The sequence below is a fragment of the Salvelinus alpinus genome, chromosome 30 (genome assembly GCF_045679555.1).
Source record: "Salvelinus alpinus chromosome 30, SLU_Salpinus.1, whole genome shotgun sequence".
Classification (NCBI taxonomy): domain Eukaryota; kingdom Metazoa; phylum Chordata; class Actinopteri; order Salmoniformes; family Salmonidae; genus Salvelinus; species Salvelinus alpinus.
The window spans coordinates 9997631-10018212 of NC_092115.1; the positions used below are offsets into that span (position 1 = coordinate 9997631).

At 41.8% G+C, this 20582-nt stretch overlaps 28 non-coding genes across 28 annotated transcripts; all 28 read right to left on the bottom strand.

Moving 5' to 3' along the window:
• Window positions 1-299: 299 nt before the first annotated feature.
• On the bottom strand, window positions 300-381 carry trnas-uga (transfer RNA serine (anticodon UGA)). Its single transcript has one exon. It is a non-coding gene; the product is annotated as a tRNA-Ser (tRNA).
• A 207-nt stretch (window positions 382-588) lies between these two features.
• trnas-cga (transfer RNA serine (anticodon CGA)) lies at window positions 589-670 on the bottom strand. Its single transcript has one exon. It is a non-coding gene; the product is annotated as a tRNA-Ser (tRNA).
• A 1097-nt stretch (window positions 671-1767) lies between these two features.
• trnas-uga (transfer RNA serine (anticodon UGA)) lies at window positions 1768-1849 on the bottom strand. The gene has a single exon. It is a non-coding gene; the product is annotated as a tRNA-Ser (tRNA).
• A 207-nt stretch (window positions 1850-2056) lies between these two features.
• trnas-cga (transfer RNA serine (anticodon CGA)) lies at window positions 2057-2138 on the bottom strand. Its single transcript has one exon. It is a non-coding gene; the product is annotated as a tRNA-Ser (tRNA).
• A 1102-nt stretch (window positions 2139-3240) lies between these two features.
• On the bottom strand, window positions 3241-3322 carry trnas-uga (transfer RNA serine (anticodon UGA)). The gene has a single exon. It is a non-coding gene; the product is annotated as a tRNA-Ser (tRNA).
• A 207-nt stretch (window positions 3323-3529) lies between these two features.
• On the bottom strand, window positions 3530-3611 carry trnas-cga (transfer RNA serine (anticodon CGA)). Its single transcript has one exon. It is a non-coding gene; the product is annotated as a tRNA-Ser (tRNA).
• A 1102-nt stretch (window positions 3612-4713) lies between these two features.
• Window positions 4714-4795, bottom strand: trnas-uga (transfer RNA serine (anticodon UGA)). Its single transcript has one exon. It is a non-coding gene; the product is annotated as a tRNA-Ser (tRNA).
• A 207-nt stretch (window positions 4796-5002) lies between these two features.
• trnas-uga (transfer RNA serine (anticodon UGA)) lies at window positions 5003-5084 on the bottom strand. Its single transcript has one exon. It is a non-coding gene; the product is annotated as a tRNA-Ser (tRNA).
• Window positions 5085-6181: 1097 nt separating this feature from the next.
• On the bottom strand, window positions 6182-6263 carry trnas-uga (transfer RNA serine (anticodon UGA)). The gene has a single exon. It is a non-coding gene; the product is annotated as a tRNA-Ser (tRNA).
• A 218-nt stretch (window positions 6264-6481) lies between these two features.
• trnas-cga (transfer RNA serine (anticodon CGA)) lies at window positions 6482-6563 on the bottom strand. Its single transcript has one exon. It is a non-coding gene; the product is annotated as a tRNA-Ser (tRNA).
• A 1097-nt stretch (window positions 6564-7660) lies between these two features.
• Window positions 7661-7742, bottom strand: trnas-uga (transfer RNA serine (anticodon UGA)). Its single transcript has one exon. It is a non-coding gene; the product is annotated as a tRNA-Ser (tRNA).
• A 207-nt stretch (window positions 7743-7949) lies between these two features.
• On the bottom strand, window positions 7950-8031 carry trnas-uga (transfer RNA serine (anticodon UGA)). The gene has a single exon. It is a non-coding gene; the product is annotated as a tRNA-Ser (tRNA).
• Window positions 8032-9128: 1097 nt separating this feature from the next.
• trnas-uga (transfer RNA serine (anticodon UGA)) lies at window positions 9129-9210 on the bottom strand. Its single transcript has one exon. It is a non-coding gene; the product is annotated as a tRNA-Ser (tRNA).
• A 207-nt stretch (window positions 9211-9417) lies between these two features.
• On the bottom strand, window positions 9418-9499 carry trnas-uga (transfer RNA serine (anticodon UGA)). Its single transcript has one exon. It is a non-coding gene; the product is annotated as a tRNA-Ser (tRNA).
• Window positions 9500-10596: 1097 nt separating this feature from the next.
• trnas-uga (transfer RNA serine (anticodon UGA)) lies at window positions 10597-10678 on the bottom strand. The gene has a single exon. It is a non-coding gene; the product is annotated as a tRNA-Ser (tRNA).
• A 218-nt stretch (window positions 10679-10896) lies between these two features.
• Window positions 10897-10978, bottom strand: trnas-cga (transfer RNA serine (anticodon CGA)). Its single transcript has one exon. It is a non-coding gene; the product is annotated as a tRNA-Ser (tRNA).
• A 1098-nt stretch (window positions 10979-12076) lies between these two features.
• trnas-uga (transfer RNA serine (anticodon UGA)) lies at window positions 12077-12158 on the bottom strand. Its single transcript has one exon. It is a non-coding gene; the product is annotated as a tRNA-Ser (tRNA).
• Window positions 12159-12365: 207 nt separating this feature from the next.
• On the bottom strand, window positions 12366-12447 carry trnas-uga (transfer RNA serine (anticodon UGA)). Its single transcript has one exon. It is a non-coding gene; the product is annotated as a tRNA-Ser (tRNA).
• Window positions 12448-13544: 1097 nt separating this feature from the next.
• trnas-uga (transfer RNA serine (anticodon UGA)) lies at window positions 13545-13626 on the bottom strand. The gene has a single exon. It is a non-coding gene; the product is annotated as a tRNA-Ser (tRNA).
• Window positions 13627-13833: 207 nt separating this feature from the next.
• Window positions 13834-13915, bottom strand: trnas-cga (transfer RNA serine (anticodon CGA)). Its single transcript has one exon. It is a non-coding gene; the product is annotated as a tRNA-Ser (tRNA).
• Window positions 13916-15012: 1097 nt separating this feature from the next.
• Window positions 15013-15094, bottom strand: trnas-uga (transfer RNA serine (anticodon UGA)). The gene has a single exon. It is a non-coding gene; the product is annotated as a tRNA-Ser (tRNA).
• Window positions 15095-15301: 207 nt separating this feature from the next.
• trnas-cga (transfer RNA serine (anticodon CGA)) lies at window positions 15302-15383 on the bottom strand. The gene has a single exon. It is a non-coding gene; the product is annotated as a tRNA-Ser (tRNA).
• A 1097-nt stretch (window positions 15384-16480) lies between these two features.
• On the bottom strand, window positions 16481-16562 carry trnas-uga (transfer RNA serine (anticodon UGA)). Its single transcript has one exon. It is a non-coding gene; the product is annotated as a tRNA-Ser (tRNA).
• Window positions 16563-16769: 207 nt separating this feature from the next.
• trnas-cga (transfer RNA serine (anticodon CGA)) lies at window positions 16770-16851 on the bottom strand. Its single transcript has one exon. It is a non-coding gene; the product is annotated as a tRNA-Ser (tRNA).
• Window positions 16852-17948: 1097 nt separating this feature from the next.
• trnas-uga (transfer RNA serine (anticodon UGA)) lies at window positions 17949-18030 on the bottom strand. Its single transcript has one exon. It is a non-coding gene; the product is annotated as a tRNA-Ser (tRNA).
• A 207-nt stretch (window positions 18031-18237) lies between these two features.
• Window positions 18238-18319, bottom strand: trnas-uga (transfer RNA serine (anticodon UGA)). Its single transcript has one exon. It is a non-coding gene; the product is annotated as a tRNA-Ser (tRNA).
• A 1101-nt stretch (window positions 18320-19420) lies between these two features.
• On the bottom strand, window positions 19421-19502 carry trnas-uga (transfer RNA serine (anticodon UGA)). The gene has a single exon. It is a non-coding gene; the product is annotated as a tRNA-Ser (tRNA).
• Window positions 19503-19709: 207 nt separating this feature from the next.
• trnas-uga (transfer RNA serine (anticodon UGA)) lies at window positions 19710-19791 on the bottom strand. Its single transcript has one exon. It is a non-coding gene; the product is annotated as a tRNA-Ser (tRNA).
• Between the last annotated feature and the right edge of the window lie 791 nt (window positions 19792-20582).

The window sequence follows — 20582 nt, forward strand, 5'->3', positions numbered from 1 at the left end:
AGTCAAAAAACTATGTCCAGAGAAAGTACAAGTGGACTATTCACTGAGAATAAGATTTTGAAAAAGAGCAGGGAGACCCAATTGGGTTTCAAGTCTGAGGACTTAACCACCTGGCTCTCAGTATTTCCAACGTAATTCTAACAGAAACAACATTATCTATACTGAAGAGCCTATTTTAACTGTTTGTCAAGGCAAATATATTCTGAGCACCTGAATCACTGAACAATTCCATGTATTAAGGACATTATCCATATCAAGTCACTAAGTATATGTTAAAAATAAAGACAGGTTTGCCATAGCGCTGCGAGCAGGGTTCGAACCTGCGCGGGGAGACCCCATTGGATTTCAAGTCCAACGCCTTAACCACTCGGCCATCGCAGCTTGCTATGTAAAATTCCAGTCGGCCATCTCATCCTGTCCACTTTACTTCTGTAAAGACTAGACTATCTACTGAAGAGCCTATTTGAACTGTTTGTCAAGGAACACATATTCTGAGCACTTGAATCAAAGGACAAGTCCACGGTTTCAGGACATTATCCATATCACGTCCCCAATGACATGTTGCAAATAAAGACAGCTTTGTCAAAGCGCTGTGAGCAGGGTTCGAACCTGCGCGGGGAAACCCCATTGGATTTCGAATCCAACGCCTTAACCTCTCGGCCATCACAGCTTCTTCTGTTACCTACAACGCCTTAACCAGTCCGCTATCTCGTTCTGTCCATTTTACCTCTAAAGTTACCTGAATATCGCTGTTGAAGAGCTTACTTGAAATGTTTGTCATGGAAGATAAATTCTGAGCACTTGAATCAAAGGACATGTCCACGCATTATCCATATCAAGTCCCCAATGATATGTTACAAATAAAGACTGGATCGTCAAGAGTTCAAACCTGCGCTGGGAGAACCCATTGGATTTCGAGTCCAACGCTTCAACCACTCGGCAATCAAAGCTTTCTTAGGTAGATCACACAAGGACAAAAGTATCCAAATTCAACTGCCTAATTGAAATATTTTCAAGCAAAGTAAAATAAGCTATTTTCTGAGCACTTCAATCGTTGGACGAGCCCATAAAATAAGGAAATTTAAATTCAGAAGAGATAGATCCAATTATTAAAGGTCTACTTTATCATCACCCTGTAAGCAGAGTTGAAAACTGTACAGGGAGAACACATTTGATGTCAATTCCAATGCTGAAACCACTTGGCCATCGCAGCAGTAGGAATCTAAGGGAAGTGATGAGGAGAAAGCAGAAGTGGGCTATACGCTTCGAGCAAGGTAAGAACATGGGTGGGGAGACCCCATTGAAATTCAGGTCCAACGTCGAAAGAACTCGGCCATTGCAGCTGTTGGAATGCAAGTAAAGGGATTGGGATTTGGAAACAGACATCATTGGTGTAAAATGGTCAACTTGATGGCACGACATATTGATCTTTTTTCGCAAGCTGTGAAGTTTGGAAGTTTAATGTGCAAGTCAAAAAACTATGTCCAGAGAAAGTACAAGTGGACTATTCACTGAGAATAAGATTTTGAAAAAGAGCAGGGAGACCCAATTGGGTTTCAAGTCTGAGGACTTAACCACCTGGCTCTCAGTATTTCCAACGTAATTCTAACAGAAACAACATTATCTATACTGAAGAGCCTATTTTAACTGTTTGTCAAGGCAAATATATTCTGAGCACCTGAATCACTGAACAATTCCATGTATTAAGGACATTATCCATATCAAGTCACTAAGTATATGTTAAAAATAAAGACAGGTTTGCCATAGCGCTGCGAGCAGGGTTCGAACCTGCGCGGGGAGACCCCATTGGATTTCAAGTCCAACGCCTTAACCACTCGGCCATCGCAGCTTGCTATGTAAAATTCCAGTCGGCCATCTCATCCTGTCCACTTTACTTCTGTAAAGACTAGACTATCTACTGAAGAGCCTATTTGAACTGTTTGTCAAGGAACACATATTCTGAGCACTTGAATCAAAGGACAAGTCCACGGTTTCAGGACATTATCCATATCACGTCCCCAATGACATGTTGCAAATAAAGACAGCTTTGTCAAAGCGCTGTGAGCAGGGTTCGAACCTGCGCGGGGAAACCCCATTGGATTTCGAATCCAACGCCTTAACCTCTCGGCCATCACAGCTTCTTCTGTTACCTACAACGCCTTAACCAGTCCGCTATCTCGTTCTGTCCATTTTACCTCTAAAGTTACCTGAATATCGCTGTTGAAGAGCTTACTTGAAATGTTTGTCATGGAAGATAAATTCTGAGCACTTGAATCAAAGGACATGTCCACGCATTATCCATATCAAGTCCCCAATGCTATGTTACAAATAAAGACTGGATCGTCAAGAGTTCAAACCTGCGCTGGGAGAGGAGAACCCATTGGATTTCGAGTCCAACGCTTCAACCACTCGGCAATCAAAGCTTTCTTAGGTAGATCACACAAGGACAAAAGTATCCAAATTCAACTGCCTAATTGAAATATTTTCAAGCAAAGTAAAATAAGCTATTTTCTGAGCACTTCAATCGTTGGACGAGCCCATAAAATAAGGAAATTTAAATTCAGAAGAGATAGATCCAATTATTAAAAGTCTACTTTATCATCACCCTGTAAGCAGAGTTGAAAACTGTACAGGGAGAACACATTTGATGTCAATTCCAATGCTGAAACCACTTGGCCATCGCAGCAGTAGGAATCTAAGGAAAGTGATGAGGAGAAAGCAGAAGTGGGCTATACGCTTCGAGCAAGGTAAGAACATGGATGGGGAGACCCCATTGAAATTCAGGTCCAACGTCGAAAGAACTCGGCCATTGCAGCTGTTGGAATGCAAGTAAAGGGATTGGGATTTGGAAACAGACATCATTGGTGTAAAATGGTCAACTTGATGGCACGACATATTGATCTTTTTTCGCAAGCTGTGAAGTTTGGAAGTTTAATGTGCAAGTCAAAAAACTATGTCCAGAGAAAGTACAAGTGGACTATTCACTGAGAATAAGATTTTGAAAAAGAACAGGGAGACCCAATTGGGTTTCAAGTCTGAGGACTTAACCACCTGGCTCTCAGTATTTCCAACGTAATTCTAACAGAAACAACATTATCTATACTGAAGAGCATATTTTAACTGTTTGTCAAGGCAAATATATTCTGAGCACCTGAATCACTGAACAATTCCATGTATTAAGGACATTATCCATATCAAGTCACTAAGTATATGTTAAAAATAAAGACAGGTTTGCCATAGCGCTGCGAGCAGGGTTCGAACCTGCGCGGGGAGACCCCATTGGATTTCAAGTCCAACGCCTTAACCACTCGGCCATCGCAGCTTGCTATGTAAAATTCCAGTCGGCCATCTCATCCTGTCCACTTTACTTCTGTAAAGACTAGACTATCTACTGAAGAGCCTATTTGAACTGTTTGTCAAGGAACACATATTCTGAGCACTTGAATCAAAGGACAAGTCCACGGTTTCAGGACATTATCCATATCACGTCCCCAATGACATGTTGCAAATAAAGACAGCTTTGTCAAAGCGCTGTGAGCAGGGTTCGAACCTGCGCGGGGAAACCCGATTGGATTTCGAATCCAACGCCTTTACCTCTCGGCCATCACAGCTTCTTCTGTTACCTACAACGCCTTAACCAGTCCGCTATCTCGTTCTGTCCATTTTACCTCTAAAATTACCTGAATATCGCTGTTGAAGAGCTTACTTGAAATGTTTGTCATGGAAGATAAATTCTGAGCACTTGAATCAAAGGACATGTCCACGCATTATCCATATCAAGTCCCCAATGATATGTTACAAATAAAGACTGGATCGTCAAGAGTTCAAACCTGCGCTGGGAGAGGAGAACCCATTGGATTTCGAGTCCAACGCTTCAACCACTCGGCAATCAAAGCTTTCTTAGGTAGATCACACAAGGACAAAAGTATCCAAATTCAACTGCCTAATTGAAATATTTTCAAGCAAAGTAAAATAAGCTATTTTCTGAGCACTTCAATTGTTGGACGAGCCCATAAAATAAGGAAATTTAAATTCAGAAGAGATAGATCCAATTATTAAAGGTCTACTTTATCATCACCCTGTAAGCAGAGTTGGAAACTGTACAGGGAGAACACATTTGATGTCAATTCCAATGCTGAAACCACTTGGCCATCGCAGCAGTAGGAATCTAAGGAAAGTGATGAGGAGAAAGCAGAAGTGGGCTATACGCTTCGAGCAAGGTAAGAACATGGGTGGGGAGACCCCATTGAAATTCAGGTCCAACGTCGAAAGAACTCGGCCATTGCAGCTGTTGGAATGCAAGTAAAGGGATTGGGATTTGGAAACAGACATCATTGGTGTAAAATGGTCAACTTGATGGCACGACATATTGATCTTTTTTCGCAAGCTGTGAAGTTTGGAAGTTTAATGTGCAAGTCAAAAAACTATGTCCAGAGAAAGTACAAGTGGACTATTCACTGAGAATAAGATTTTGAAAAAGAGCAGGGAGACCCAATTGGGTTTCAAGTCTGAGGACTTAACCACCTGGCTCTCAGTATTTCCAACGTAATTCTAACAGAAACAACATTATCTATACTGAAGAGCCTATTTCAACTGTTTGTCAAGGCAAATATATTCTGAGCACCTCAATCACTGAACAATTCCATGTATTAAGGACATTATCCATATCAAGTCACTAAGTATATGTTAAAAATAAAGACAGGTTTGCCATAGCGCTGCGAGCAGGGTTCGAACCTGCGCGGGGAGACCCCATTGGATTTCAAGTCCAACGCCTTAACCACTCGGCCATCGCAGCTTGCTATGTAAAATTCCAGTCGGCCATCTCATCCTGTCCACTTTACTTCTGTAAAGACTAGACTAGCTACTGAAGAGCCTATTTGAACTGTTTGTCAAGGAACACATATTCTGAGCACTTGAATCAAAGGACAAGTCCACGGTTGCAGGACATTATCCATATCACGTCCCCAATGACATGTTGCAAATAAAGACAGCTTTGTCAAAGCACTGTGAGCAGGGTTCGAACCTGCGCGGGGGAACCCCATTGGATTTCAAATCCAACGCCTTAACCTCTCGGCCATCACAGCTTCTTCTGTTACCTACAACGCCTTAACCAGTCCGCTATCTCGTTCTGTCCATTTTACCTCTAAAATTACCTGAATATCGCTGTTGAAGAGCTTACCTGAAATGTTTGTCATGGAAGATAAATTCTGAGCACTTGATTCAAAGGACATGTCCACGCATTATCCATATCAAGTCCCCAATGATATGTTACAAATAAAGACTGGATCGTCAAGAGTTCAAACCTGCGCTGGGAGAACCCATTGGATTTCGAGTCCAACGCTTCAACCACTCGGCAATCAAAGCTTTCTTAGGTAGATCACACAAGGACAAAAGTATCCAAATTCAACAGCCTAATTGAAATATTTTCAAGCAAAGTAAAATAAGCTATTTTCTGAGCACTTCAATTGTTGGACGAGCCCATAAAATAAGGAAATTTACATTCAGAAGAGATAGATCCAATTATTAAAGGTCTACTTTATCATCACCCTGTAAGCAGAGTTGGAAACTGTACAGGGAGAACACATTTGATGTCAATTCCAATGCTGAAACCACTTGGCCATCGCAGCAGTAGGAATCTAAGGGAAGTGATGAGGAGAAAGCAGAAGTGGGCTATACGCTTCGAGCAAGGTAAGAACATGGGTGGGGAGACCCCATTGAAATTCAGGTCCAACGTCGAAAGAACTCGGCCATTGCAGCTGTTGGAATGCAAGTAAAGGGATTGGGATTTGGAAACAGACATCATTGGTGTAAAATGGTCAACTTGATGGCACGACATATTGATATTTTTTCGCAAGCTGTGAAGTTTGGAAGTTTAATGTGCAAGTCAAAAAACCATGTCCAGAGAAAGTACAAGTGGACTATTCACTGAGAATAAGATTTTGAAAAAGAGCAGGGAGACCCAATTGGGTTTCAAGTCTGAGGACTTAACCACCTGGCTCTCAGTATTTCCAACGTAATTCTAACAGAAACAACATTATCTATACTGAAGAGCCTATTTCAACTGTTTGTCAAGGCAAATATATTCTGAGCACCTCAATCACTGAACAATTCCATGTATTAAGGACATTATCCATATCAAGTCACTAAGTATATGTTAAAAATAAAGACAGGTTTGCCATAGCGCTGCGAGCAGGGTTTGAACCTACGCGGGGAGACCCCATTGGATTTCAAGTCCAACGCCTTAACCACTCGGCCATCGCAGCTTGCTATGTAAAATTCCAGGCCTTAACCAGTCGGCCATCTCATCCTGTCCACTTTACTTCTGTAAAGACTAGACTATCTACTGAAGAGCCTATTTGAACTGTTTGTCAAGGAACACATATTCTGAGCATTTGAATCAAAGGACAAGTCCACGGTTTCAGGACATTATCCATATCACGTCCCCAATGACATGTTGCAAATAAAGACAGCTTTGTCAAAGCGCTGTGAGCAGGGTTCGAACCTGCGCGGGGAAACCCCATTGGTTTTCGAATCCAACGCCTTAACCTCTCGGCCATAAAAGCTTATTCTGTTACCTACAACGCCTTAACCAGTCAGCTATCTCGTTCTGTCCATTTTACCTCTAAAATTACCTGAATATCGCTGTTGAAGAGCTTACTTGAAATGTTTGTCATGGAAGATAAATTCTGAGCACTTGAATCAAAGGACATGTCCACGCATTATCCATATCAAGTCCCCAATGATATGTTACAAATAAAGACTGGATCGTCAAGAGTTCAAACCTGCGCTGGGAGAACCCATTCGATTTCGAGTCCAACGCTTCAACCACTCGGCAATCAAAGCTTTCTAAGGTAGATCACACAAGGACAAAAGTATCCAAATTCAACTGCCTAATTGAAATATTTTCAAGCAAAGTAAAATAAGCTATTTTCTGAGCACTTCAATCGTTGGACGAGCCCATAAGATAAGGAAATTTAAAATCAAAAGAGATAGATCCAATTATTAAAGGTCTACTTTATCATCACCCTGTAAGCAGAGTAGAAAACTGTACAGGGAGAACACATTTGATGTCAATTCCAATGCTGAAACCACTTGGCCATCGCAGCAGTAGGAATCTAAGGAAAGTGATGAGGAGAAAGCAGAAGTGGGCTATACGCTTCGAGCAAGGTAAGAACATGGGTGGGGAGACCCCATTGAAATTCAGGTCCAACGTCGAAAGAACTCGGCCATTGCAGCTGTTGGAATGCAAGTAAAGGGATTGGGATTTGGAAACAGACATCATTGGTGTAAAATGGTCAACTTGATGGCACGACATATTGATCTTTTTTCGCAAGCTGTGAAGTTTGGAAGTTTAATGTGCAAGTCAAAAAACCATGTCCAGAGAAAGTACAAGTGGACTATTCACTGAGAATAAGATTTTGAAAAAGAGCAGGGAGACCCAATTGGGTTTCAAGTCTGAGGACTTAACCACCTGGCTCTCAGTATTTCCAACGTAATTCTAACAGAAACAACATTATCTATACTGAAGAGCCTATTTCAACTGTTTGTCAAGGCAAATATATTCTGAGCACCTCAATCACTGAACAATTCCATGTATTAAGGACATTATCCATATCAAGTCACTAAGTATATGTTAAAAATAAAGACAGGTTTGCCATAGCGCTGCGAGCAGGGTTCGAACCTGCGCGGGGAGACCCCATTTGATTTCAAGTCCAACGCCTTAACCACTCGGCCATCGCAGCTTGCTATGTAAAATTCCAGTCGGCCATCTCATCCTGTCCACTTTACTTCTGTAAAGACTAGAATAGCTACTGAAGAGCCTATTTGAACTGTTTGTCAAGGAACACATATTCTGAGCACTTGAATCAAAGGACAAGTCCACGGTTTCAGGACATTATCCATATCACGTCCCCAATGACATGTTGCAAATAAAGACAGCTTTGTCAAAGCACTGTGAGCAGGGTTCGAACCTGCGCGGGGAAACCCCATTGGATTTCAAATCCAACGCCTTAACCTCTCGGCCATCACAGCTTCTTCTGTTACCTACAATGCCTTAACCAGTCCGCTATCTCGTTCTGTCCATTTTACCTCTAAAATTACCTGAATATCGCTGTTGAAGAGCTTACCTGAAATGTTTGTCATGGAAGATAAATTCTGAGCACTTGATTCAAAGGACATGTCCACGCATTATCCATATCAAGTCCCCAATGATATGTTACAAATAAAGACTGGATCGTCAAGAGTTCAAACCTGCGCTGGGAGAACCCATTGGATTTCGAGTCCAACGCTTCAACCACTCGGCAATCAAAGCTTTCTTAGGTAGATCACACAAGGACAAAAGTATCCAAATTCAACAGCCTAATTGAAATATTTTCAAGCAAAGTAAAATAAGCTATTTTCTGAGCACTTCAATTGTTGGACGAGCCCATAAAATAAGGAAATTTACATTCAGAAGAGATAGATCCAATTATTAAAGGTCTACTTTATCATCACCCTGTAAGCAGAGTTGGAAACTGTACAGGGAGAACACATTTGATGTCAATTCCAATGCTGAAACCACTTGGCCATCGCAGCAGTAGGAATCTAAGGGAAGTGATGAGGAGAAAGCAGAAGTGGGCTATACGCTTCGAGCAAGGTAAGAACATGGGTGGGGAGACCCCATTGAAATTCAGGTCCAACGTCGAAAGAACTCGGCCATTGCAGCTGTTGGAATGCAAGTAAAGGGATTGGGATTTGGAAACAGACATCATTGGTGTAAAATGGTCAACTTGATGGCACGACATATTGATCTTTTTTCGCAAGCTGTGAAGTTTGGAAGTTTAATGTGCAAGTCAAAAAACCATGTCCAGAGAAAGTACAAGTGGACTATTCACTGAGAATAAGATTTTGAAAAAGAGCAGGGAGACCCAATTGGGTTTCAAGTCTGAGGACTTAACCACCTGGCTCTCAGTATTTCCAACGTAATTCTAACAGAAACAACATTATCTATACTGAAGAGCCTATTTCAACTGTTTGTCAAGGCAAATATATTCTGAGCACCTGAATCACTGAACAATTCCATGTATTAAGGACATTATCCATATCAAGTCACTAAGTATATGTTAAAAATAAAGACAGGTTTGCCATAGCGCTGCGAGCAGGGTTCGAACCTGCGCGGGGAGACCCCATTTGATTTCAAGTCCAACGCCTTAACCACTCGGCCATCGCAGCTTGCTATGTAAAATTCCAGTCGGCCATCTCATCCTGTCCACTTTACTTCTGTAAAGACTAGACTAGCTACTGAAGAGCCTATTTGAACTGTTTGTCAAGGAACACATATTCTGAGCACTTGAATCAAAGGACAAGTCCACGGTTTCAGGACATTATCCATATCACGTCCCCAATGACATGTTGCAAATAAAGACAGCTTTGTCAAAGCACTGTGAGCAGGGTTCGAACCTGCACGGGGAAACCCCATTGGATTTCAAATCCAACGCCTTAACCTCTCGGCCATCACAGCTTCTTCTGTTACCTACAACGCCTTAACCAGTCCGCTATCTCGTTCTGTCCATTTTACCTCTAAAATTACCTGAATATCGCTGTTGAAGAGCTTACTTGAAATGTTTGTCATGGAAGATAAATTCTGAGCACTTGAATCAAAGGACATGTCCACGCATTATCCATATCAAGTCCCCAATGATATGTTACAAATAAAGACTGGATCGTCAAGAGTTCAAACCTGCGCTGGGAGAACCCATTCGATTTCGAGTCCAACGCTTCAACCACTCGGCAATCAAAGCTTTCTAAGGTAGATCACACAAGGACAAAAGTATCCAAATTCAACTGCCTAATTGAAATATTTTCAAGCAAAGTAAAATAAGCTATTTTCTGAGCACTTCAATCGTTGGACGAGCCCATAAGATAAGGAAATTTAAATTCAGAAGAGATAGATCCAATTATTAAAGGTCTACTTTATCATCACCCTGTAAGCAGAGTTGGAAACTGTACAGGGAGAACACATTTGATGTCAATTCCAATGCTGAAACCACTTGGCCATCGCAGCAGTAGGAATCTAAGGGAAGTGATGAGGAGAAAGCAGAAGTGGGCTATACGCTTCGAGCAAGGTAAGAACATGGGTGGGGAGACCCCATTGAAATTCAGGTCCAACGTCGAAAGAACTCGGCCATTGCAGCTGTTGGAATGCAAGTAAAGGGATTGGGATTTGGAAACAGACATCATTGGTGTAAAATGGTCAACTTGATGGCACGACATATTGATCTTTTTTCGCAAGCTGTGAAGTTTGGAAGTTTAATGTGCAAGTCAAAAAACCATGTCCAGAGAAAGTACAAGTGGACTATTCACTGAGAATAAGATTTTGAAAAAGAGCAGGGAGACCCAATTGGGTTTCAAGTCTGAGGACTTAACCACCTGGCTCTCAGTATTTCCAACGTAATTCTAACAGAAACAACATTATCTATACTGAAGAGCCTATTTCAACTGTTTGTCAAGGCAAATATATTCTGAGCACCTCAATCACTGAACAATTCCATGTATTAAGGACATTATCCATATCAAGTCACTAAGTATATGTTAAAAATAAAGACAGGTTTGCCATAGCGCTGCGAGCAGGGTTCGAACCTGCGCGGGGAGACCCCATTGGATTTCAAGTCCAACGCCTTAACCACTCAGCCATCGCAGCTTGCTATGTAAAATTCCAGGCCTTAACCAGTCGGCCATCTCATCCTGTCCACTTTACTTCTGTAAAGACTAGACTATCTACTGAAGAGCCTATTTGAACTGTTTGTCAAGGAACACATATTCTGAGCACTTGAATCAAAGGACAAGTCCACGGTTTCAGGACATTATCCATATCACGTCCCCAATGACATGTTGCAAATAAAGACAGCTTTGTCAAAGCGCTGTGAGCAGGGTTCGAACCTGCGCGGGGAAACCCCATTGGATTTCGAATCCAACGCCTTAACCTCTCGGCCATCACAGCTTCTTCTGTTACCTACAACGCCTTAACCAGTCCGCTATCTCGTTCTGTCCATTTTACCTCTAAAATTACCTGAATATCGCTGTTGAAGAGCTTACCTGAAATGTTTGTCATGGAAGATAAATTCTGAGCACTTGAATCAAAGGACATGTCCACGCATTATCCATATCAAGTCCCCAATGATATGTTACAAATAAAGACTGGATCGTCAAGAGTTCAAACCTGCGCTGGGAGAACCCATTCGAATTTCGAGTCCAACGCTTCAACCACTCGGCAATCAAAGCTTTCTAAGGTAGATCACACAAGGACAAAAGTATCCAAATTCAACTGCCTAATTGAAATATTTTCAAGCAAAGTAAAATAAGCTATTTTCTGAGCACTTCAATTGTTGGACGAGCCCATAAAATAAGGAAATTTAAATTCAGAAGAGATAGATCCAATTATTAAAGGTCTACTTTATCATCACCCTGTAAGCAGAGTTGGAAACTGTACAGGGATAACACATTTGATGTCAATTCCAATGCTGAAACCACTTGGCCATCGCAGCAGTAGGAATCTAAGGGAAGTGATGAGGAGAAAGCAGAAGTGGGCTATACGCTTCGAGCAAGGTAAGAACATGGGTGGGGAGACCCCATTGAAATTCAGGTCCAACGTCGAAAGAACTCGGCCATTGCAGCTGTTGGAATGCAAGTAAAGGGATTGGGATTTGGAAACAGACATCATTGGTGTAAAATGGTCAACTTGATGGCACGACATATTGATCTTTTTTCGCAAGCTGTGAAGTTTGGAAGTTTAATGTGCAAGTCAAAAAACCATGTCCAGAGAAAGTACAAGTGGACTATTCACTGAGAATAAGATTTTGAAAAAGAGCAGGGAGACCCAATTGGGTTTCAAGTCTGAGGACTTAACCACCTGGCTCTCAGTATTTCCAACGTAATTCTAACAGAAACAACATTATCTATACTGAAGAGCCTATTTCAACTGTTTGTCAAGGCAAATATATTCTGAGCACCTCAATCACTGAACAATTCCATGTATTAAGGACATTATCCATATCAAGTCACTAAGTATATGTTAAAAATAAAGACAGGTTTGCCATAGCGCTGCGAGCAGGGTTCGAACCTGCGCGGGGAGACCCCATTGGATTTCAAGTCCAACGCCTTAACCACTCGGCCATCGCAGCTTGCTATGTAAAATTCCAGTCGGCCATCTCATCCTGTCCACTTTACTTCTGTAAAGACTAGACTAGCTACTGAAGAGCCTATTTGAACTGTTTGTCAAGGAACACATATTCTGAGCACTTGAATCAAAGGACAAGTCCACGGTTTCAGGACATTATCCATATCACGTCCCCAATGACATGTTGCAAATAAAGACAGCTTTGTCAAAGCGCTGTGAGCAGGGTTCGAACCTGCGCGGGGAAACCCCATTGGATTTCAAATCCAACGCCTTAACCTCTCGGCCATCACAGCTTCTTCTGTTACCTACAACGCCTTAACCAGTCCGCTATCTCGTTCTGTCCATTTTACCTCTAAAATTACCTGAATATCGCTGTTGAAGAGCTTACCTGAAATGTTTGTCATGGAAGATAAATTCTGAGCACTTGATTCAAAGGACATGTCCACGCATTATCCATATCAAGTCCCCAATGATATGTTACAAATAAAGACTGGATCGTCAAGAGTTCAAACCTGCGCTGGGAGAACCCATTGGATTTCGAGTCCAACGCTTCAACCACTCGGCAATCAAAGCTTTCTTAGGTAGATCACAAAAGGACAAAAGTATCCAAATTCAACAGCCTAATTGAAATATTTTCAAGCAAAGTAAAATAAGCTATTTTCTGAGCACTTCAATCGTTGGACGAGCCCATAAAATAAGGAAATTTACATTCAGAAGAGATAGATCCAATTATTAAAGGTCTACTTTATCATCACCCTGTAAGCAGAGTTGGAAACTGTACAGGGAGAACACATTTGATGTCAATTCCAATGCTGAAACCACTTGGCCATCGCAGCAGTAGGAATCTAAGGAAAGTGATGAGGAGAAAGCAGAAGTGGGCTATACGCTTCGAGCAAGGTAAGAACATGGGTGGGGAGACCCCATTGAAATTCAGGTCCAACGTCGAAAGAACTCGGCCATTGCAGCTGTTGGAATGCAAGTAAAGGGATTGGGATTTGGAAACAGACATCATTGGTGTAAAATGGTCAACTTGATGGCACGACATATTGATCTTTTTTCGCAAGCTGTGAAGTTTGGAAGTTTAATGTGCAAGTCAAAAAACCATGTCCAGAGAAAGTACAAGTGGACTATTCACTGAGAATAAGATTTTGAAAAAGAGCAGGGAGACCCAATTGGGTTTCAAGTCTGAGGACTTAACCACCTGGCTCTCAGTATTTCCAACGTAATTCTAACAGAAACAACATTATCTATACTGAAGAGCCTATTTCAACTGTTTGTCAAGGCAAATATATTCTGAGCACCTCAATCACTGAACAATTCCATGTATTAAGGACATTATCCATATCAAGTCACTAAGTATATGTTAAAAATAAAGACAGGTTTGCCATAGCGCTGCGAGCAGGGTTCGAACCTGCGCGGGGAGACCCCATTGGATTTCAAGTCCAACGCCTTAACCACTCGGCCATCGCAGCTTGCTATGTAAAATTCCAGTCGGCCATCTCATCCTGTCCACTTTACTTCTGTAAAGACTAGACTATCTACTGAAGAGCCTATTTGAACTGTTTGTCAAGGAACACATATTCTGAGCACTTGAATCAAAGGACAAGTCCACGGTTTCAGGACATTATCCATATCACGTCCCCAATGACATGTTGCAAATAAAGACAGCTTTGTCAAAGCGCTGTGAGCAGGGTTCGAACCTGCGCGGGGAAACCCCATTGGATTTCGAATCCAACGCCTTAACCTCTCGGCCATCACAGCTTCTTCTGTTACCTACAACGCCTTAACCAGTCCGCTATCTCGTTCTGTCCATTTTACCTCTAAAATTACCTGAATATCGCTGTTGAAGAGCTTACTTGAAATGTTTGTCATGGAAGATAAATTCTGAGCACTTGAATCAAAGGACATGTCCACGCATTATCCATATCAAGTCCCCAATGATATGTTACAAATAAAGACTGGATCGTCAAGAGTTCAAACCTGCGCTGGGAGAACCCATTGGATTTCGAGTCCAACGCTTCAACCACTCGGCAATCAAAGCTTTCTTAGGTAGATCACACAAGGACAAAAGTATCCAAATTCAACTGCCTAATTGAAATATTTTCAAGCAAAGTAAAATAAGCTATTTTCTGAGCACTTCAATCGTTGGACGAGCCCATAAAATAAGGAAATTTAAATTCAGAAGAGATAGATCCAATTATTAAAGGTCTACTTTATCATCACCCTGTAAGCAGAGTTGGAAACTGTACAGGGAGAACACATTTGATGTCAATTCCAATGCTGAAACCACTTGGCCATCGCAGCAGTAGGAATCTAAGGAAAGTGATGAGGAGAAAGCAGAAGTGGGCTATACGCTTCGAGCAAGGTAAGAACATGGGTGGGGAGACCCCATTGAAATTCAGGTCCAACGTCGAAAGAACTCGGCCATTGCAGCTGTTGGAATGCAAGTAAAGGGATTGGGATTTGGAAACAGACATCATTGGTGTAAAATGGTCAACTTGATGGCACGACATATTGATCTTTTTTCGCAAGCTGTGAAGTTTGGAAGTTTAATGTGCAAGTCAAAAAACCATGTCCAGAGAAAGTACAAGTGGACTATTCACTGAGAATAAGATTTTGAAAAAGAGCAGGGAGACCCAATTGGGTTTCAAGTCTGAGGACTTAACCACCTGGCTCTCAGTATTTCCAACGTAATTCTAACAGAAACAACATTATCTATACTGAAGAGCCTATTTCAACTGTTTGTCAAGGCAAATATATTCTGAGCACCTCAATCACTGAACAATTCCATGTATTAAGGACATTATCCATATCAAGTCACTAAGTATATGTTAAAAATAAAGACAGGTTTGCCATAGCGCTGCGAGCAGGGTTCGAACCTGCGCGGGGAGACCCCATTGGATTTCAAGTCCAACGCCTTAACCACTCGGCCATCGCAGCTTGCTATGTAAAATTCCAGTCGGCCATCTCATCCTGTCCACTTTACTTCTGTAAAGACTAGACTATCTACTGAAGAGCCTATTTGAACTGTTTGTCAAGGAACACATATTCTGAGCACTTGAATCAAAGGACAAGTCCACGGTTTCAGGACATTATCCATATCACGTCCCCAATGACATGTTGCAAATAAAGACAGCTTTGTCAAAGCGCTGTGAGCAGGGTTCGAACCTGCGCGGGGAAACCCCATTGGATTTCGAATCCAACGCCTTAACCTCTCGGCCATCACAGCTTCTTCTGTTACCTACAACGCCTTAACCAGTCCGCTATCTCGTTCTGTCCATTTTACCTCTAAAATTACCTGAATATCGCTGTTGAAGAGCTTACTTGAAATGTTTGTCATGGAAGATAAATTCTGAGCACTTGAATCAAAGGACATGTCCACGCATTATCCATATCAAGTCCCCAATGATATGTTACAAATAAAGACTGGATCGTCAAGAGTTCAAACCTGCGCTGGGAGAACCCATTCGATTTCGAGTCCAACGCTTCAACCACTCGGCAATCAAAGCTTTCTAAGGTAGATCACACAAGGACAAAAGTATCCAAATTCAACTGCCTAATTGAAATATTTTCAAGCAAAGTAAAATAAGCTATTTTCTGAGCACTTCAATCGTTGGACGAGCCCATAAGATAAGGAAATTTAAATTCAAAAGAGATAGATCCAATTATTAAAGGTCTACTTTATCATCACCCTGTAAGCAGAGTTGGAAACTGTACAGGGAGAACACATTTGATGTCAATTCCAATGCTGAAACCACTTGGCCATCGCAGCAGTAGGAATCTAAGGGAAGTGATGAGGAGAAAGCAGAAGTGGGCTATACGCTTCGAGCAAGGTAAGAACATGGGTGGGGAGACCCCATTGAAATTCAGGTCCAACGTCGAAAGAACTCGGCCATTGCAGCTGTTGGAATGCAAGTAAAGGGATTGGGATTTGGAAACAGACATCATTGGTGTAAAATGGTCAACTTGATGGCACGACATATTGATCTTTTTTCGCAAGCTGTGAAGTTTGGAAGTTTAATGTGCAAGTCAAAAAACCATGTCCAGAGAAAGTACAAGTGGACTATTCACTGAGAATAAGATTTTGAAAAAGAGCAGGGAGACCCAATTGGGTTTCAAGTCTGAGGACTTAACCACCTGGCTCTCAGTATTTCCAACGTAATTCTAACAGAAACAACATTATCTATACTGAAGAGCCTATTTCAACTGTTTGTCAAGGCAAATATATTCTGAGCACCTCAATCACTGAACAATTCCATGTATTAAGGACATTATCCATATCAAGTCACTAAGTATATGTTAAAAATAAAGACAGGTTTGCCATAGCGCTGCGAGCAGGGTTCGAACCTGCGCGGGGAGACCCCATTGGATTTCAAGTCCAACGCCTTAACCACTCGGCCATCGCAGCTTGCTATGTAAAATTCCAGTCGGCCATCTCATCCTGTCCACTTTACTTCTGTAAAGACTAGACTAGCTACTGAAGAGCCTATTTGAACTGTTTGTCAAGGAACACATATTCTGAGCACTTGAATCAAAGGACAAGTCCACGGTTTCAGGACATTATCCATATCACGTCCCCAATGACATGTTGCAAATAAAGACAGCTTTGTCAAAGCGCTGTGAGCAGGGTTCGAACCTGCGCGGGGAAACCCCATTGGATTTCGAATCCAACGCCTTAACCTCTCGGCCATCACAGCTTCTTCTGTTACCTACAACGCCTTAACCAGTCCGCTATCTCGTTCTGTCCATTTTACCTCTAAAATTACCTGAATATCGCTGTTGAAGAGCTTACCTGAAATGTTTGTCATGGAAGATAAATTCTGAGCACTTGATTCAAAGGACATGTCCACGCATTATCCATATCAAGTCCCCAATGATATGTTACAAATAAAGACTGGATCGTCAAGAGTTCAAACCTGCGCTGGGAGAACCCATTGGATTTCGAGTCCAACGCTTCAACCACTCGGCAATCAAAGCTTTCTTAGGTAGATCACACAAGGACAAAAGTATCCAAATTCAACAGCCTAATTGAAATATTTTCAAGCAAAGTAAAATAAGCTATTTTCTGAGCACTTCAATCGTTGGACGAGCCCATAAAATAAGGAAATTTACATTCAGAAGAGATAGATCCAATTATTAAAGGTCTACTTTATCATCACCCTGTAAGCAGAGTTGGAAACTGTACAGGGAGAACACATTTGATGTCAATTCCAATGCTGAAACCACTTGGCCATCGCAGCAGTAGGAATCTAAGGGAAGTGATGAGGAGAAAGCAGAAGTGGGCTATACGCTTCGAGCAAGGTAAGAACATGGGTGGGGAGACCCCATTGAAATTCAGGTCCAACGTCGAAAGAACTCGGCCATTGCAGCTGTTGGAATGCAAGTAAAGGGATTGGGATTTGGAAACAGACATCATTGGTGTAAAATGGTCAACTTGATGGCACGACATATTGATCTTTTTTCGCAAGCTGTGAAGTTTGGAAGTTTAATGTGCAAGTCAAAAAACCATGTCCAGAGAAAGTACAAGTGGACTATTCACTGAGAATAAGATTTTGAAAAAGAGCAGGGAGACCCAATTGGGTTTCAAGTCTGAGGACTTAACCACCTGGCTCTCAGTATTTCCAACGTAATTCTAACAGAAACAACATTATCTATACTGAAGAGCCTATTTCAACTGTTTGTCAAGGCAAATATATTCTGAGCACCTCAATCACTGAACAATTCCATGTATTAAGGACATTATCCATATCAAGTCACTAAGTATATGTTAAAAATAAAGACAGGTTTGCCATAGCGCTGCGAGCAGGGTTCGAACCTGCGCGGGGAGACCCCATTGGATTTCAAGTCCAACGCCTTAACCACTCGGCCATCGCAGCTTGCTATGTAAAATTCCAGTCGGCCATCTCATCCTGTCCACTTTACTTCTGTAAAGACTAGACTAGCTACTGAAGAGCCTATTTGAACTGTTTGTCAAGGAACACATATTCTGAGCACTTGAATCAAAGGACAAGTCCACGGTTTCAGGACATTATCCATATCACGTCCCCAATGACATGTTGCAAATAAAGACAGCTTTGTCAAAGCACTGAGAGCAGGGTTCGAACCTGCGCGGGGAAACCCCATTGGATTTCAAATCCAACGCCTTAACCTCTCGGCCATCACAGCTTCTTCTGTTACCTACAACGCCTTAACCAGTCCGCTATCTCGTTCTGTCCATTTTACCTCTAAAATTACCTGAATATCGCTGTTGAAGAGCTTACCTGAAATGTTTGTCATGGAAGATAAATTCTGAGCACTTGAATCAAAGGACATGTCCACGCATTATCCATATCAAGTCCCCAATGATATGTTACAAATAAAGACTGGATCGTCAAGAGTTCAAACCTGCGCTGGGAGAACCCATTCGATTTCGAGTCCAACGCTTCAACCACTCGGCAATCAATCAAAGCTTTCTAAGGTAGATCACACAAGGACAAAAGTATCCAAATTCAACTGCCTAATTGAAATATTTTCAAGCAAAGTAAAATAAGCTATTTTCTGAGCACTTCAATCGTTGGACGAGCCCATAAGATAAGGAAATTTAAATTCAAAAGAGATAGATCCAATTATTAAAGGTCTACTTTATCATCACCCTGTAAGCAGAGTTGGAAACTGTACAGGGAGAACACATTTGATGTCAATTCCAATGCTGAAACCACTTGGCCATCGCAGCAGTAGGAATCTAAGGAAAGTGATGAGGAGAAAGCAGAAGTGGGCTATACGCTTCGAGCAAGGTAAGAACATGGGTGGGGAGACCCCATTGAAATTCAGGTCCAACGTCGAAAGAACTCGGCCATTGCAGCTGTTGGAATGCAAGTAAAGGGATTGGGATTTGGAAACAGACATCATTGGTGTAAAATGGTCAACTTGATGGCACGACATATTGATCTTTTTTCGCAAGCTGTGAAGTTTGGAAGTTTAATGTGCAAGTCAAAAAACTATGTCCAGAGAAAGTACAAGTGGACTATTCACTGAGAATAAGATTTTGAAAAAGAGCAGGGAGACCCAATTGGGTTTCAAGTCTGAGGACTTAACCACCTGGCTCTCAGTATTTCCAATGTAATTCTAACAGAAACAACAGTATCTATACTGAAGAGCCTATTTCAACTGTTTGTCAAGGCAAATATATTCTGAGCACCTCAATCACTGAACAATTCCATGTATTAAGGACATTATCCATATCAAGTCACTAAGTATATGTTAAAAATAAAGACAGGTTTGCCATAGCGCTGCGAGCAGGGTTCGAACCTGCGCGGGGAGACCCCATTGGATTTCAAGTCCAACGCCTTAACCACTCGGCCATCGCAGCTTGCTATGTAAAATTCCAGTCGGCCATCTCATCCTGTCCACTTTACTTCTGTAAAGACTAGACTATCTACTGAAGAGCCTATTTGAACTGTTTGTCAAGGAACACATATTCTGAGCACTTGAATCAAAGGACAAGTCCACGGTTTCAGGACATTATCCATATCACGTCCCCAATGACATGTTGCAAATAAAGACAGCTTTGTCAAAGCGCTGTGAGCAGGGTTCGAACCTGCGCGGGGAAACCCCATTGGATTTCAAATCCAACGCCTTAACCTCTCGGCCATCACAGCTTCTTCTGTTACCTACAACGCCTTAACCAGTCCGCTATCTCGTTCTGTCCATTTTACCTCTAAAATTACCTGAATATCGCTGTTGAAGAGCTTACCTGAAATGTTTGTCATGGAAGATAAATTCTGAGCACTTGAATCAAAGGACATGTCCACGCATTATCCATATCAAGTCCCCAATGATATGTTACAAATAAAGACTGGATCGTCAAGAGTTCAAACCTGCGCTGGGAGAACCCATTGGATTTCGAGTCCAACGCTTCAACCACTCGGCAATCAAAGCTTTCTTAGGTAGATCACACAAGGACAAAAGTATCCAAATTCAACTGCCTAATTGAAATATTTTCAAGCAAAGTAAAATAAGCTATTTTCTGAGCACTTCAATCGTTGGACGAGCCCATAAAATAAGGAAATTTACATTCAGAAGAGATAGATCCAATTATTAAAGGTCTACTTTATCATCACCCTGTAAGCAGAGTTGGAAACTGTACAGGGAGAACACATTTGATGTCAATTCCAATGCTGAAACCACTTGGCCATCGCAGCAGTAGGAATCTAAGGGAAGTGATGAGGAGAAAGCAGAAGTGGGCTATACGCTTCGAGCAAGGTAAGAACATGGGTGGGGAGACCCCATTGAAATTCAGGTCCAACGTCGAAAGAACTCGGCCATTGCAGCTGTTGGAATGCAAGTAAAGGGATTGGGATTTGGAAACAGACATCATTGGTGTAAAATGGTCAACTTGATGGCACGACATATTGATCTTTTTTCGCAAGCTGTGAAGTTTGGAAGTTTA